Raw genomic sequence first — 14,335 nt, 5'->3', positions numbered from 1 at the left:
GCTCCTGGACAGATGAAAGAGTTTGCTGACAAAACTGCACCTGGTCTTTTCAATGTCATTTTGCAGTCTATTCTCTGGGAAGATCCAAGATTGAGTGAAGAACACCGTGTATTAGAGGAAAAAAGAACTCTTGTTTTGTTGCGCACAATAGCATATTTCAGGTACTTTGCCCTGTTTTATTCTCATTTGTGTTTAAAATACAGGTCTCCTGGGAAGACCATAAGGCCACTCAGTTTAAAAAGTCTGTTTAATTAATTATTGCATGTTTCTTAACTAGAACAGCAGACACAGCTTTACCCCAATATAAATGTCAGTTCTATTATATAATGAAGTAAAATTACTAGATGTTTTACCTTTCTTCACATTTAACCCCTTGAAAGGTAAAGACATAAAAGTAGTTCCAGTGAACTAACTTGCAATAATGCCATTCTTTTTATAGATCTCAGAAAACAAATACACTTCAAAGAGAAAAGGGATTATTTATCCAGCAACATGGGGCATCCTGAAATGTTATCAATTCTGGAAGAATTTGAAGTTTCAGCACAAGCCGAAGGGATATGGATGGTCAAAAAAGCAGGCTCCTCAGGGAGCAGCCAATGTTTGTAAACCTTCAGATTTCAAATGTACTTCAAGTGAGTTTAAAGTACGGTAGTTTAAAATCTGAAAGCTATAACTTTAAAATACTGTGAATTAAAAACTTGTCCAGTTAGTTGAACAGTCTTTTTGTGTACATATGCATGGATAGGCTAGCAAAGCAGTGGTGCATAAAGGAAACATGTTATCGTAACATAGAAAATCATTTAAGTCACTGAAATGATTTTAAATTTTAATAAATTTATTGTTTCAAATGAGTGAGTTACTACACAGTTCTGTAATGGTGTTCTGCCTCTTATTACTGGCAATGTACAACGTGAAGACTCCTTTGACCTATCCATCCTGAATGAAAATCCAATGGTACCTCAAAGTTCTCTGGCATTTTATTTAGAATGGCTCACCAAAGAAGGCAGTCTTGCTGCTGTTGTAATCATGAAATTCTGAAAGTAAAATTGAAATTTATTTCTAAACCGAAAATTTGTATTTTCATGCAGGCGCTTGACTATTACATGTTGCTTAAGTTTTAAGTGAGCTTCTCATGATCAGCTCAACAAGTTGAAATCGTGAGATCACTTCCATTATGAAATTCGTAGTATTACAAGCTAAATAAAATCGATAAACAACGAATAGACTTGCGAACCTTCTCTGTCACCATGAAAAAAATTTTCAACGGATATAATCTTGTAGCAGTCCAAGCAACAAATTGAAAAAAAAAAAAAAACAGGCATAAATAAGAACCCTAACTTCAGATATTTTAAAATTATTTGATCCCTCTTTTTAACTATTATTGTACACTATTTTTAGTATTATTACGATTGTGTTGTAAATTTCTGTTTTCCTTATCTAGACTTAGTAGTAGTAGCTCCACATCAGCTGTACAGTTGCATAGTTTTAAAACCTACTTATCAAATGTATGTATGTATGTACAACACGAACTGACAAAAGGCTTACTAATCAGTAATGACGGCCACTGCGGAGTATTTCGTAAAGGGTCCAACGAACATTTCCAGGACCAGTAATTGCAACAAGTTATTGTCTACATACCTTTTTTGTATTTGCGGTCCTTTCTTCTTTCATCTGTGGCTTCTGATTCACAACAAGAAGCATTAATCTGAGTCACCGAACAACACGGGCAAACCGGAAATACTAAACTTGACGCATGCGCATACGTTTTGCCGCGGTGTTTCGACGGTATGACATCCAACCTTCCCATTACTAGCCGCGCAGCGTATGTTGGCCACTGTATTTTCTATGGCATGGTATAAAATAGTTATGCAACGCTCTCTCGTGAGATACCATGGAATATCCTACTTCCCACTTGTATTTTCTTAATATACACACTCGCCTAAAGGCTCGTGTGTATAACAAAAAAACACAAATTACCCGTGGGATATCTCATGATACCGAGGCTGCGCCTCGTGAGTCCACAACATTTTGACCACTGTGATGAGGCACATAGTTGTCGATAAGAGTACAGACAACGCTAGACCACATTCGATTCGTTAATTTTACGATAACTGCAGAAATTTTCGCGCGCCCATTGGTTAATTTTTATTGTCAACAAGCAAACAGACACATGAATTTATAATCTATGCGATGCGTCAACGAGCGAGAGCGGACAATTTGACAATCAAATTGATGTCAGTTTTTAATGTGTCTGTCCTGTTATTGACAATGAATTTCGTCATAACATTGTCAAAGTATGTCTGCGGATCCACTCGGCTATCGCCTTGTGGATCCACAGCTACTTTGACAATGTTATGACGAAATTCATGATCAATAACAGGACCGACACATGACAAACTGATGTCAATCTTTAACTGTGCGAGCTTTCATACGATTACTCATTTATTATATGATTGAGAAAATTACGAACACGTGCGCGTTAATTTGCACTGCAGTGTAAATTAAGAATTAATGATAAATTGGCCAACTCTTAGCCAATCACGATGAAGTAATATTTCAGTAAAAATAATAAAATACATTAACTAAATGTATATAGGTCATCGTACCAATTGAGATTGTAATTAAGGATACATCTCTACACTGTACTTATGTGATTAAAAACCATAGCTCAGAATATTTGATGATGGCCTTGAGAAACGTTTGGTTATCCGCTAGCTTAAAATTGCTAAACAGAGAGTGGTCAGAATTTATTCTTCATTTTACCCTCTTGCATAGCTCACCTGTGATTTCCGGTGTTGTCGGCGACAAATGAATCCAAGGTATATCTAAAAAAAAGGTAAGAAAAAGGTTTGCTTATTTCCTTGAATGAGAAGCAGTACAGTGAACCTCGTTTCGAAGCTTAGTGACTTATCATGCCGGCACTCTTCCCGTTCTCGTGCTCGCTCCCATTCCCCTTCTTTTCTCTATTGAGAGTTCAAGTTTCTATTGTTGTACATTTGAGTGCCTTATCACAATCAAATACTTGTGTCCCAAAAGAAACTAGCGCCCATCCCTAATATGAAGTACTCTTTCACAAAGTAACCGCCCTCTATTGAGCTATCGAAAATAAATTTTAGCGTCCTGGCCTCTAAATTGAGCAATTACGGTTCTTAAGACAATTTTTGCATTTTTATACCCCGATTCTTTCCAGAACTTCAAAGTTTTGATGAAAAGCACCAATAACAGCTTGATAAAAAATTCGATTCTGCTAAAACTCACCGAAAATTTTGTATAGGACAACAAGGATGAGTCATCCGTTCGTATTGATTTTTAATTCTCCAACGAAAATCGATAAAAATAGTCCAAGTATTAAAAGATTCTTCATCGGTTTCAAAGTTTTTTCTCAGTTGCGTGAAAATATAATCTTTCTATCTGTATCAAATATATAATATCAGTGATTAAACAAGAGCTGATTAATCACTTTTCTCACTCTTTACTCATTTTTAAATAATTAATGGGTACTACTAAGAATCCGCGTAGCTTAGGTGACCCAGGAACACGCTGTATCGTAAAAAAGGGGGGTACATTTCCATTCCAAGAACGAGAGGACAAGAAGGAAAACCAGCTAAAACCTACAAAATAATGTTTACATAATTGTCCTGCATGGATAGTAAATTCCTTTAGGAGTGCCTTTAGCTTTAAGGACAACTCGCCTTTAATTTTAGAATTCTACTCTATCAGCGCAGGCTTACCTTCAAGTGCGAAGTTAGAGAAACATGGAAGTACGAATACCTTTTGTCAGCAAGAAAGAATAAATAAATAAATAAATAAATAAATAAATAACCCATAAATATAATAATCATTGTTACCAGAACAAGATATCAAACAAAGCAAATGAAATAATCAAATAATTCTACAGCGCGAATATATGAGACCTCTTATATCACATTTGAGGGAGAGTGTCATTGTATGCCGTGATTGTTATTAAAACTGCATGTCTATACATTCTACAATAACGTGCTCATGCATTCTTAGTCCACGAATATATAGGCCTCCTTTAATCGCTCTCGGCCTAATGCATTCTCTTCAATTCAAAACATAATTGGTATTCTTGAATATTAGTGTCACGCATCAGAAATTAGCTGGACAGGATTATTAAACAGTTAAGTAATTGTTAACTGCTTCGAAACTTAAAATTGTTAAATCTCGTACAACGTTACGATCTGGGCTCAATTGTTGAAGTTCAGGACTACTGTGCATTTAATATCTTGAGCTCGCTGGCTCAAATCCTTGAAGCGTTTAATTTCCTGAAAATTCGGATCTGTCAGCGCCAGGGTTGCTAATGATTAAATTTGCCCCTGGAAAAATTAAAGATAAATTGCATTCCATGTGCCATTTTCGCAACGACTGAAAACAACAATGAAACTTGCTGATATTCCATATAATTGCGAGAGGGAAAAAGTTTCAATAACTTTGTTGAGAACTTAGAATTCTCTAAACTGACGAACGAGGATCAAACAACGCCTGAACATGGCCTGTCCCTCGAAGAAATAAAAAAGACAGGAACGACTCTAGCCCTCTTTCCCATTTTCAAACAAAAAATACATGAAACGATAATTTTACAAATATCTCCAGACCCCCTACAAGTTAGCGCCTCTGGCGCTCGCTTGTAAGCCCGCCCCCTCCCCAATTCAAAATGCACTCCGCCACCCCTGAAAGGTGTTGCCCAATGTTTAGAAGGTAAAGACGGTTTTACAGCGGAGTTATAGAAAAACGTTTGTGATATATTGCAGAAAGTACAACGAAGCTTTGCGGAAAGGAAGATTGTCGGTTTTCCTATATGCATTGAGGGATGCTATCTCTTGTTCCAAAAGGAGAATGAGCCCTTCAATTTGGATGGAAAACCCGGTTTCCATTGGAAAATGTTCGGACAATTTGGAATACCTTCTAAGCTATCCCTGTTTTCTCGTTGTTACCGGAATGATCAGAAAATTACTGTACATGTACCATTTGCTTTTTCACACTATTCCGATGCTCCTTGATGAAGTACGCAGCCGCACGGTTTAGGTGGGACATAAAATGATCATGAAACAGTCCTTTTCACTGGAAGGTTTCCAAATGCTGTCAAATGATACACATTCATCACGTTCAGTTTCATTTTGTTTATTCAAACCTTCTGCTGTTTCATATGGCGGTTTTTTCCACGCATATGGAAAGCGCTCTCGTCGGAACTCATTAGGCTGTCGTCCTCATTTTCAACAGGCCAGTACAGAAAGAAGGAAGCTTGCCTTGATTTCATATTCACACAGTTAGTAATTTACGCGTTGGTCATTTCTCCAAATACAGAGGCAGTGGCTCTTAACCTCTTAAAACTTTTAATAAGAGAGGGAGAAAGAGTTATTTGTTGATTTTTGCCATGTTGTTTTATTTCACCCATACATAAGCATATATGTGTACTGACTATGACAATATAATACTTACTTGAAATTGAAATACCATATCGTAACTCCAACAAGACTCGGATTCATTAAAGATTGCGAACGTCTCGTTCTGAAAAGAGAAGAATGTAGACCTAAGGTGTTTGAAACATGTAACTGCTAAATTTAGTAATGGGGATCTGGGGAGAGCTTATAAATGCACTGGTCAAGTCAAGAACGACTTTAACCGAGCTGTTCTCAGTTTCTCTTTATCGAAAGCTTTCTACAACAAAATTCTTACGATTAGGACTTGTTGTCAACTGAGATCTACAGTGGCACCTCCAGCAATGGCCACCTCTCCACAACGGCAACGGCCACCAGAACGCGTCTTGACTGCCAAAATAACCTCTCGACAACGGCCAGTGCTAATCAATAATTGACGAACGGTGTATATAAAACCCAATTTTGTTATTGTAAAAAGGCACCAAACGTGATCCGCACAGCGCATCGTTGGTCTCTGTTTCTAATGAGTTTCTGTTTTATTGATACGTTTTGATTTATATATGCTAAAATAATCATTTTTTTAAATTGAAACGATCTTCCTCTTTATCCAATTGGCAGATGGACTTTCACTATCAAATCCAAGGAAGTAATAACATTAATATTATTAACTACTAAATAACCGAGAGTGAGGTCGTTACGGGAAAATCTAAAACTGAGGCCTTGCCGTATTGACCGAGCGATAGCGAGGTCAATATGGTAGGCCGAGGTTTGAGATTTTCCCGTAATGACCGAACGGTCGAGGTTATTAAGTTGTTTATTATATGGCCTATGAATTAAAGAAAAGAAAAAAAATATTCGAGCGGAAGTCGTCAGTTTACATCCGGCGATGCGTGCGTTTACCGATTCATTCATCGTCTCAAACCCAGGGCAAAACTACACAGTCAGTGAACTTCACCACTGTATTACGTATTCCGTAAAAATACACATTTCTTTATGGGAAAAGTGATTGTCACAGCCTCAAAAAGGTGTTTTAGTATAGTGGTGCCACAAGTTGATGGGGGAGTTTTTCCGACCTTTGTGGCGAAACACCAACGCTTCAAAATAGTCCAAACCAACGGTCTTTTGGTGAAACAAAATACTAATGCTTCAGAATGCACTGCTCAGAATAACTCGATCTCCGCATTCGCTTTCGACAACATATCTTCGCCTTCTTCATTCTGGGATTTATGGATGAACTTTTCAAGCCTTGTGAACGTCTAAAACTTCCTGTAGTTATTAGAAACACTGCTACCGACAGCAACCGCCCGATTGTTTACATCTGATGATCCTGGAAGCTGATTTACCCTTGCTTGTGTAAAGCAAGGGAATATATTTGATGAGAACTGTGACGGAGTTTAATATTTCTGTAATCGTTGTAACTAAGATGATATCTTATTAGTTTCTTTGTTGTGTTCTGCTCAGGATGCATGACAGATCTGCCGATGGTGTTTTTCACTTAGCGATTTTAGCTTTACTTAAGACTCGGCAAACTTTGATTGTTTTTCACTAGTGCCCGCCAAGGTGTCCGGCTGGTAAATCATCTATATAAATTTTATTAAGGAAATATCTTTTAGCTACTTACATTCTCTTACTGATTTTAATCGGCTTTCATCGCTTCAATGCGCTTGAATTTTCAGAGTCGGGCTCTTCCCAATTTGCATAATCCGTAATCGGCCCGTGGGCATTACGGCTGCATCATGACCGCTCAGGTCTCGCTCTTAGCCAATCAGAGCGCGCTTTACATCGGCCACAAGCCAGAGCCATATAATAATAATTATTAATATTAATATTAATATTATAAATATTATACTTTCCAATTCAGAGACGACTATGTTAGTGCTCAAAGTTTGGTGCTTGAATGTTAGCTCGTTGCTTACTGTTTGATTGGAAGTTGATTGAGGGTCTGAATTGGGGGGGGGGGGGGGGGGGACATGTCGGTTGTCGGTTAAATTTTATTACTTTGTCGGTTGTCAGTTAAAATTTTCCACCTGTGTCAGTTGTCGGTAAATCTCAGTTAGGGACCGTTCATTTTTTATGAGGGAGGGGGGGCTGGTGGGATTTGGGAAGCACCATTTAAAAATCGCATGACCCCCCCTCAGCTTACCAATTTTTTCACATGGCCCCCCCTTATAGCGGTCATTTTTTGGGATGACCCCCCCCAAAAAAAATTGAACAAACAATATTTAGATTTCAACTTTTTTAATATTTCTCTATTATCCCCCTAGTCACGTTATTGTGCTCACTATGAAGACAATATTTACAATCTCTATACGACAGAGAGCTGTTGTTTAAAAAACAAATCAAAGGAAAGAGAAGTCAATTTCGGATCTCCTAGTTATGGCTCACCCTGAGCGTGTGGCATTTGGCCTCTCATTGGCATCTTCCTCATCTGAATTGATGAATGCAAGAATGACGTCACCTGAGTCATCTCCTCCCTCAGAGTCAATGGCATCACTGTCATACTCATCATTGTCACTTTCATCCGTTTCACTGCTGTCAGCACTTGCCCTGTTGTCATTTTGTGTCAATGTCCTGGCATTTCTCAGTGTTGGTTGGCCAGCTCTGAGAGGACTCTTCTGCTGCAAGCATGAATGTCTTACAATTGCCTTTACTTTCTCACTCTTGCTGCTTTTCAAATGCTGCTTCAGCCCGTGGTGGTTTGAGTACTTGTTTAGTTCTGGAACACGTAGCTTTTTAAGCCTGGTTAGACCTTCGCACAACTCAGTCCAAGGATAATCCTCCTCCCTACTTAACTTTGCCTTTTCTTCTGCTCTCTTTTTCCTTTTAAATTCCAGCACTTCAAGATGCTGAAGATAATCCACCACAAACTTCGATTTGAGAATAAACTTATCTGCAAATAGAGCAACGCTCTCTGGGTCAGATAAAACCAGCCTGCCACTTCCATGCTCTTTCTTCTTTATATTGTTAATCCAATCGGGGAAAGAGCGCATTACTACATGAGCATCATGAAAGAGGCTCATTCCAAAATGCGCAATAATGGCGAAAGCGACGAGTCGTTTAAGAAAAGGTTTACAGCTGAACGATCCAGGCAGTTTGACATCTTACAAGCAAAAGAAGCAATTTTTCTAGGTGCGGATGGCTGTTCAGAAAGGGCGAGTGAGTTTTCCATGCAAGGGTACCAGTTGAAGCCCAGTGATGGAAGAAAACTGAACTTCTCCATCAAAGAGCACAGAGCAATGGTGGAAAAGTTGAATGTCATATTGAAAGATGTAAAGGAACACGATTCCACACTCTTTCAGTCCAATGGGCTTGCTTTAAAGCAGGGCGAAGAATTTGCCCACAGTTTTAATGTAAAGAAGTCATGTTTATCGGGGACTTTAATATGAACATGCTTGAATCACCTGATAACCCAAATGGCCCTAATAAAGATCTGACCAAGTTCAGCCAACAATTCTGTCTAACGAATGTTATTCACGAGGCTACAAGAACAACTAATTATTCAAGAACTCTACTTGACATTGTTTTAACATCACACCCTGAGAGATTGGCGACAAGTGGAATTTTGCAAGTCGGGATTAGCGATCACGACCTGATCTTTGTTGTGAGGAAACAAAAGCTACCGAGACCTAAGGCAAGAACAATAGAATTCAGATCCCTGAAGTATTTGGACTCGAACACATTTCTTTCTGATCTCAGAAACGTCCCCTGGGACAGCGCTTATATTTATGACAACATCGATGATATATGGGCACATTGGTCTGGCCTATATAAACAAGTCCTAGACGAGCACGCACCTGTAAAACGAATACAGCTTCGTAATAACCAATTGCCGTGGATCAGCCCAGACATTCAAAAGCAGATTCGCATACGTAACCGACTCTACAAGAAATTCCGTCGCGCGCCAACAGATTCAAACTGGTGTAAGTACAAAGAACAACGGAACAGAGTTACAGGTCTAAAGAGAAGAGCAGTCAAAAATTTCTGCGCCGATGCAGCCTCAGGAACATCATCTGCTGGTTTATTCTGGAAAAAGATGAAACCTCTTCTTCCGAACAACAAATCTAACACTGATGGCACAGCTAACATCCATCTTCTGGATGATGGGAAACTCGTATCTAATCCCAGCAACGTATTTAACGACTTCTTTATAAATCCAAGAATATAGAGGACTCAGCCTTGAGCTTAACGGAAGAGAATTTCGGCGACCATCCTAGCATAGCAGCAATTAAAAGCAAATCATACAACCTTGACTTTGCTTTTAAGGAAATCAACAAGGAAACCGTAACCAACTACGTATTAAAAATGAATGCCAAGAAATCCACTGGCCCCGACGGTTTCTCTCCAAAGATTGTTAAACTTTCCGCTATAGCCGTGGCTACTCCGTTAACGTCTTTGTTTAATTACTGTATTCGCACGAGTACTCTGCCCAAAGAATGGAAAATGAGTAATGTCACCCCCATCCATAAGAAGGGCGATGTGACCGATAAAAACAATTACCGACCAGTCAGCGTTATCTCTGCAATCTCTAAACTATTTGAGAAAGTGCTGTTCGACCAGATGTACGCCTCTTTTGCACCAATTTTCTCGCCCAACATGTCGGGTTTTCTTAAGGGACACTCCTGCGCTACAGCGTTGATCAAATTAACAGATGATTGGAGACGCGCACTTGATGAAAAAAAAGAAGTGGGTGTAGTTGCTATCGATCTCTCCAAGGCCTTCGACTGCATTTGCCACAATCTGCTGCTAGCAAAGTTAAAAGCGTATGGCTTGCAAGAACCAGCCCTACAACTTTTAAGATCATTTTTGCATGACCGTAAACAAAGGGTAATATGCAATAATACGTGTTCTAGCTGGTCACTTTTACAGTGCGGCGTACCGCAGGGAAGTCTCCTTAGCCCCTTACTGTTTAACATCTTTATGAACGACATGAACGAATCTGTTTCCGTCTCTTCCCTCCGCCTCTACGCGGATGATACAACCGAATATATGGCGGACGAAAGTCCTCTTGTGCTTCAACACGTCTTAAATCAAGACATGGAAAAACTATCTACCTGGCTTAACTACAACTATCTTCAAGCCAACGGGGACAAGACACAAGCAATGATTCTTGGGAATTCAACATACAATTACGATTTGGAGTTTGATGGCACCTTAATCGATATCAAAGAACATTTAAAGATCCTTGGAGTATGTCTGGACAATAAGTTATCTTTCAAAGAACACACAAATGTAATGCTGAAAAGAGTATACGCTAAGATTGCCGCACTTCGTCGCCTCAAGCGCTTAGTACCCATAGATACTTTATTACTTTTATACAGGAGCTTTATAATACCGCATTTTGAGTATTGTAATTCCTTACTGATTGGTATAGGTAAAACGCTCAACAAAAAAGTGGAAGACGCTAACTACTACGGTCTACGAACAGTAATGAACACGGGGAAAACTTCTAATTATGAGTCATTACTCAAACTGCTGGGCATGAGAACGCTAGAACATAGACGTATTGAACAATCTCTGATAATATTTTTTAAGTGTTTTAAAGAAAATGGCCCACGTTATATCACCAACTTATTCAAGCCCCGGGTCACGCCATACAATCTTAGAAGCAGCGGGCTAAACGTAGAACAACGCCCTTACAATAGTAGATTCTTCCACGGCTCGTATTCTTATATCATCTCTAGAATTTGGAATCAGTTACCGCCGGCAGCAAAAAATGCAGCACACGTTCCAGCTTTTATCAATCATCTTAATACAATAAACTTTGGTGGCTGCCAATGCAGTTCTTGTCTTAAATGATTCCTTTACATGTTGTATTTTTATCGTTTTTTAATATTGTATTTTCAACGCATATTTTTTAAGATATTAATAGTATGATAATTTTGTATTTTTTAATATATAGTTTTTAAATCTTTTTTTTAACATGTATGTCAAACACTTTTATCATGAGCCCCTGGCTCGGGAGACTTGGGCAACCACTCCCCGTGTTCTTGACGTAAAATAAATTACCTTACCTTACCTTACCTTACTGTAAAACAGATCAAATGTACAGAAGCTAAGTTGATGAAGGTCACGCAGGACATGGAAGCACTAGAATATAAGAAGAGCAATTATAACAGCATATTCAAGGGCATACTCAAACAGCACATCAACAAAAGGAGAAGGAAAAAAGAAAACCGCAGAAAGTCAAATGAAAGAAAGAGGAAGCGGACTGAAAACAACGTCCAACGAGTTTATGGAATCTGTGTTGGAAACCCGCTAGGAAATGATCTTCCACAATGCCTTGTGTACCCTCCTAGAACGGCCGTCCCGGAAGAGTGTCTTAAAGTTGAGGATGTTGCCACGTCGATATTTAGAAGAGATGGGCCATACATCGCCCAGCTCTTGGAAGGGAATTATTTCACCAATGCTGCAAGAAGCAGAATCACCACCAACCTTGAGCAGGAAGTCAGAGATTATGTTTACACCTTCATGTACCCTGAAGAGTACACTCTGACGGAAAGCATTGCTGCTTCTTGCAGCATTGGTGAAAGAGACTCCCATAGCAGCACAAGCGGCGACGAAGAACTCGACGACAGCGGAGATGAAGATGAGTGCCGGTGAAAGTTGCATTCGAAAATAACAGTGTTAAATACTTCTTTTCAGTGGCTACAAATGCTTTTTGTCGCCAAACGTTTTTTTAAAGCAGAAGGAAAGTTTGTAATAAATTTGTATCCTGCCTTCTATGTTTATTCTATAGCAATTTTTTTGATATTCAAACATTATGCCATTTTAAAGTTTTACTAAAATATTTCACGTGACCCCCCCTTTTTCCCTTATTTTTTTGGGATGGCCCCCCCGCGAAAGCCATTTTTTTTCGCATGCCCCCCCCCCAAATCCCACCAGCCCCCCCTACCTTATAAAAAATGAACGGTCCCTTAATAATTAAAAATGCAAGTTAATCATAACATTTTTTTATGTATTTTGCGCAGTTTTAAGACTTAAAGTTTTAAAACTCTAGACGAAGTGTAAAACTTGTAATAATTCATTATTTAATTGCACTTTAAACCTCGTTAACTCTGTTTTTTTTTTTGTTTGTTTTTTTAAGCAACGTGATCGTCAACCCCACTTTCGTTTGCAAATCTAGTACACCGATAAAATCACCAAAGCTTTATTCTAGATGTGACTTTGTTTTCCTATCGATTACGGGGCATCGAAGTAGATCAGGAGAGGTAAATTAGACAAAGAGTGAAACACCCACTCCAGCTCTTAGGATACGTAATTTTGTTTGCCACTACCCATCCGTCACAATTGCAGAATTTTCGCATTTGGACGCAGGCGATTTGGCCAGGCGAAATAACTTTAACGAGCACCCGCCAATTCCAATATTCATATGCCTGTTCCTTTAGTCCTAAAAAATCCGTAACATGTCTCTTTTTAGCTCAGATACTCCTTTATGAGTTTATTTCTCCACCGGAAACCGGCTTCGATGGCGTTCGATGGCGACCTCTATTTTTTCAAAAAAAAAAACTCACCCTGACTTTAACAATTCCACTCATGGCCCGACCGTATGAATGAACAACAGGCAGTGAAAATACAACAGCAGGGCGTCTCGTCGGCTAGATTACGAGCCGCTGTTCTAGAAATGATACCCCCGCTACCCCCAGAATAGAAGGATCCTGTGGCTTTAAAGTAATTTGAAGAGAGGAAATCCTATAATTGACTTAATAATATGCATGGAAAAATTACTCGATTCTGATTGGCTGAGAGCAGTGCAGTTCAAGTGTAACACCAGTGCAAAAAGGGAACACAAGTGCAAATTACACATCGTAATTCTGGATTATGATTGGCTGAAAGACAATAGGAAATTTTATAAGCCAATGATATCACGTAAAATGATGACGAAAATTTTGTCCAGAAACTTTGAAAAAAGTTTTCTCGAATGAGAAAAAATGGCTTCAAGAAGGAGACCTCGGCACTTCCTCCGCGCAAATTTTTTCATGTTTATATTACCAATAAATAATCATACGGTTTTTCTCGTTCAATTTGGAATTAATTTGCACTTGTGAGTTTTTGTGTGGGATACCTGTGGTATACCACACCATTGTCATCGGCTCGTGTATATCCGTTAATGCGAATAAGATTGTATCCCACACATGTACCCTTTGGATACCTATTTTTCAAAAAGCTGAAATTGCACCAGCCGAAGCTCGTGCAAATTAATTCCAAATTGAACTCGAAACCGTATGATTACCATACAAATTTGGAATTAATGTGGTTACGTCAGGTGAAATAGAGCCTACGAAAGGATCTGGACATTTCCTTAGCTAGAAATAAATTCAAAATGCTGATCTTTCTGAATTCAAACATCCCTATAACGTCGGACCATGTCGGTTGTCGGTTAAATACATTGACACATTCATAAAGCTTTTGCTTACTTTAAAATTTTTGTTGTCGCTAGTCGGTAATTTTTTCCTGGTTTAGTCGGTAGTCAGTAATATTTTTCGCCCTTTGTGGCTAGTCGGTTAACCCCATTCAGACCCTCGTTAGTGTTGGCATGGTCTCACTAATCGATTAAAGCAGATGAAAAGCCTATCGTTGGAGTAAAGCATTATCAAGAAAAGTAGGAACTACAGCAGGACAACTTATCTGAGGAACATTACGAGCGTCAGCAATTGATAAACGTCTTACCTTTTGCATCTTTAACCAGCCTTGGGTAGAATTGTTATAATCACGTGTACACCAGTAAAAGAGGGCGTATTCCGTTAAGTTCGTAGAATCTAACAAAGGAACTTTTGAGCAAAGGATATCATATCCGTGTAACCTCGGCTCTTACAAAATGACAGTTACATGAAAGTTCACGAAATTTTCTTTGGAAGCATATCAAGGGTTAAGTTACATGTAAATGTCATACTTGCAAATACCCATCGTATTAGTGTTCGAAATCTTATTTGCAGCTA

At 38.8% G+C, this 14,335-nt stretch overlaps 2 long non-coding RNA genes across 2 annotated transcripts; both read right to left on the bottom strand.

Moving 5' to 3' along the window:
- Window positions 1-814: 814 nt before the first annotated feature.
- Window positions 815-1,397, bottom strand: LOC149102233 (uncharacterized). Its single transcript, XR_016202466.1, has 2 exons — window positions 1,235-1,397; window positions 815-1,034 (listed from the first exon to the last, which is right to left on the bottom strand). It is a non-coding gene; the product is annotated as an uncharacterized LOC149102233 (long non-coding RNA).
- A 2,346-nt stretch (window positions 1,398-3,743) lies between these two features.
- Window positions 3,744-14,102, bottom strand: LOC149102232 (uncharacterized). Its single transcript, XR_016202465.1, has 3 exons — window positions 14,067-14,102; window positions 5,461-5,529; window positions 3,744-3,771 (listed from the first exon to the last, which is right to left on the bottom strand). It is a non-coding gene; the product is annotated as an uncharacterized LOC149102232 (long non-coding RNA).
- Window positions 14,103-14,335: the final 233 nt, after the last annotated feature.

This window comes from Orbicella faveolata, unplaced genomic scaffold (assembly GCF_042242905.1).
Source record: "Orbicella faveolata isolate gen_17 unplaced genomic scaffold, um_ofav_v1 contig_36, whole genome shotgun sequence".
In the NCBI taxonomy this organism is placed as follows: domain Eukaryota; kingdom Metazoa; phylum Cnidaria; class Anthozoa; order Scleractinia; family Merulinidae; genus Orbicella; species Orbicella faveolata.
The sequence above is the reverse complement of the archived record's forward strand: the minus strand, read 5'-3'. Positions and strand labels throughout refer to the sequence as shown.